This window comes from Siphateles boraxobius, unplaced genomic scaffold (assembly GCF_051911475.1).
Source record: "Siphateles boraxobius isolate OS27281-9 unplaced genomic scaffold, OSU_SipBor_1 29, whole genome shotgun sequence".
Taxonomy (NCBI): domain Eukaryota; kingdom Metazoa; phylum Chordata; class Actinopteri; order Cypriniformes; family Leuciscidae; genus Siphateles; species Siphateles boraxobius.
In genome coordinates this window covers 11293129-11295500 of record NW_027508908.1, presented here as the reverse complement: position 1 = coordinate 11295500, position 2372 = coordinate 11293129, and the positions used below count along the sequence as shown (strand labels likewise).

General features: G+C 35.4%; 1 long non-coding RNA gene across 2 annotated transcripts; it reads left to right on the top strand.

The window, feature by feature from the left end:
* Nucleotides 1-212: 212 nt before the first annotated feature.
* On the top strand, nucleotides 213-1257 carry LOC143754026 (uncharacterized). 2 transcript variants are annotated; one of them, XR_013207863.1, is made up of 4 exons: nucleotides 213-263; nucleotides 549-689; nucleotides 981-1023; nucleotides 1207-1257. It is a non-coding gene; the product is annotated as an uncharacterized LOC143754026 (long non-coding RNA). The 2 variants fall into 2 exon arrangements; XR_013207862.1 differs by lacking the exon at nucleotides 213-263 and having other exon boundaries at nucleotides 274-689.
* The last annotated feature ends 1115 nt before the right edge of the window (nucleotides 1258-2372 follow it).

Below are 2372 nucleotides of genomic sequence, written 5' to 3'. Positions count from 1 at the left end.
AAGGGTGAATGCTACACAGTAAAATCGGCAGTGTAAAAATTCCAGTGTTAAAAGTTATAAATTCCTAAAGAGTTAAATTAACAATCTACAATGTTAAAAAGTACTCCTCTTCAGTGTAATTACAGGGTGCTACGTAGTGTAATTTCATTTTTACACTGAAAGTGCAAAAAACCGCGCCGAATTATATTGACTCCGCCCCTCGATGACTGCTGCTGCTGCCTCGCAAGACGACAACGCCATTTTATCTTCATGCGACCGAGACGGTAGGTTGAATTGCTTTTCTCTTTCTAAAATTAAATAGTAAATGCATTTATTAACATTTTTAGTAAACTATGGTGGTGAACACATTTAGAAATGAGTAATTGCGCGTTTTTGTATGGATTAAGGAAGCTCGTCAAGTTCATGAGATGCAGAGATGTACAGAAGAAAAAAGAAGAAAACATTTCTCATGCCGATTTAATTCAAACTTTTAAAATACATTTGTTGGAATGTGCTTACAATTTGTTATGTATATATATTTAGCTTCTTTCATTTTGGTTTGTTGACAGCCTTCATGAAAGTAAGCATTCCCGCCTCCAGTCGCGCCGAGGCCTGGGTTTACGACGAGCCTGGCACTGAAGCTGATGAGGAGGTCTGAAGCAGCACTATTTGGGCTTTTTTTCTGCGCAGATGAGAGAATTCTTAAAATGGTAATACATTTTATATATTTGTTTTGTGTGTATAAAAGTAGCTGTGTTATACATTAAAACGTTAACCATTCCGTTTTCGTGACGCATGCGCATTATTAACGCAGTCAATGTTTAACGTTAAGTGTGAATGACATAACTTAATCTCTATGTTACTTGTTCTTAGCAGCACTGAATATCATGTCGTCATATCTGCGTCAAGACACAAACTTCCTACCATCAAGTTTTTTTTTATGACAGTTAAATTCAAACATTGTAAAAGTGAGCTAATCTATAAATCCGTCTGTCTTCCAGTTCAGTTTACAGGTATTTGCGTGAGCACTGGCAGAGCATACAGGTACTTTAGCTTGAAATCAGTCTTTATCAATTCATACTGCATTTTATTATAAATGATGTACTAACTATTTATCTGTCTGTATTTTATTAATATGAATCTGTATTTTCTGTTCACATTATAAATAACATTAACAAATTATGGGTCAAATAAATTCTAAACAACATGTCTTTAAATCAAATGAAGGAAACTCCTCTTATGAGATTGCAACAGAAGTGAAGAAAGCAACAGAATGCTTAAGATTAATCCATAATTGTGAGTATCATTAGCCTATATTTTATTCTATGTGCAGTACAAATTTTAATACATGACAAATGAACATGAAAAATCTAAACCTAACTGGGCAACCACACAATGCCTTTGTTCAGACCTGGAATTTACATGTGTCGTTGGTGATTGATTTGTCTTGATTGTCAAAATGGCATAGTGATTGATGTGTCATCATGAATTGTGTAAATTCAAGATATTAAACTGCAAAAAGTTAAAGGGTTAGTTGACCCAAAAGTGTAAAATTGTCTTTTCTCACCCTCATGTCATTCCAAACCCGGAAAGACTTTCGTTCATCTTCGAAACTCAAATGAATGTATTTTAAATCTGAGTGACTTCTGTCCCTCCATTGACAGTACACGCAACTACCATTTTGACGCTTCAAAAAGGTCATAAATGGTTCATAAAACTAAACTATATGAATTGAGCGGTTTAGTCCAATTTTTCTGAAGAGACTCGATCGCTTTGTGATAAATAGATTGAATTTAGACTTTTATTCACATATAAACATTAATCAAAAAACATAAACAGAAGAAAAATAAAATTTGGACTAAACTGCTTGGTTCATATGGATTAGTTTTAAGATGTCTTTATGAACTTTTAAAAGCGTCAAAGTGGTAGTTGCGTAGCTGTCAGTGGAGGGACAGAAAGCTCTCAGATTTCATCCAAAAGATCTTCATTTGTGTTTCAAAGACAAAAGAAAGTCTTGCGGGTTTGGAACGACATGAGGGTGAGTAAATTACAGAATTAAAATTTTTGGGTGAACTAACCCTCTATTAAAAGAATGTGGCCTAGACCTCATCAGAACAATCGAATCTCAATGCGTCTTGGGGGCGTTTACACCTGTACTTCGAGTTGTTCACTTGTGCGTCACCCAAGATGAATGTTAATGCCAGGTGTGAACGGCACTACTCTGCCCGGCACTGAGAGAGATTGGGTTGTCATTATGCTATGTAACTGTTGATGTTTTTTTGTTTTTTGATTTTTGGTTAGAAGACCTCAACTAAGTTCCTGGAAAGGCTTCTCCCAAGAGCTTCAAGGACCTGATTGACTCAGCAGAATCTGTTGTGAAAGATGATGAAACT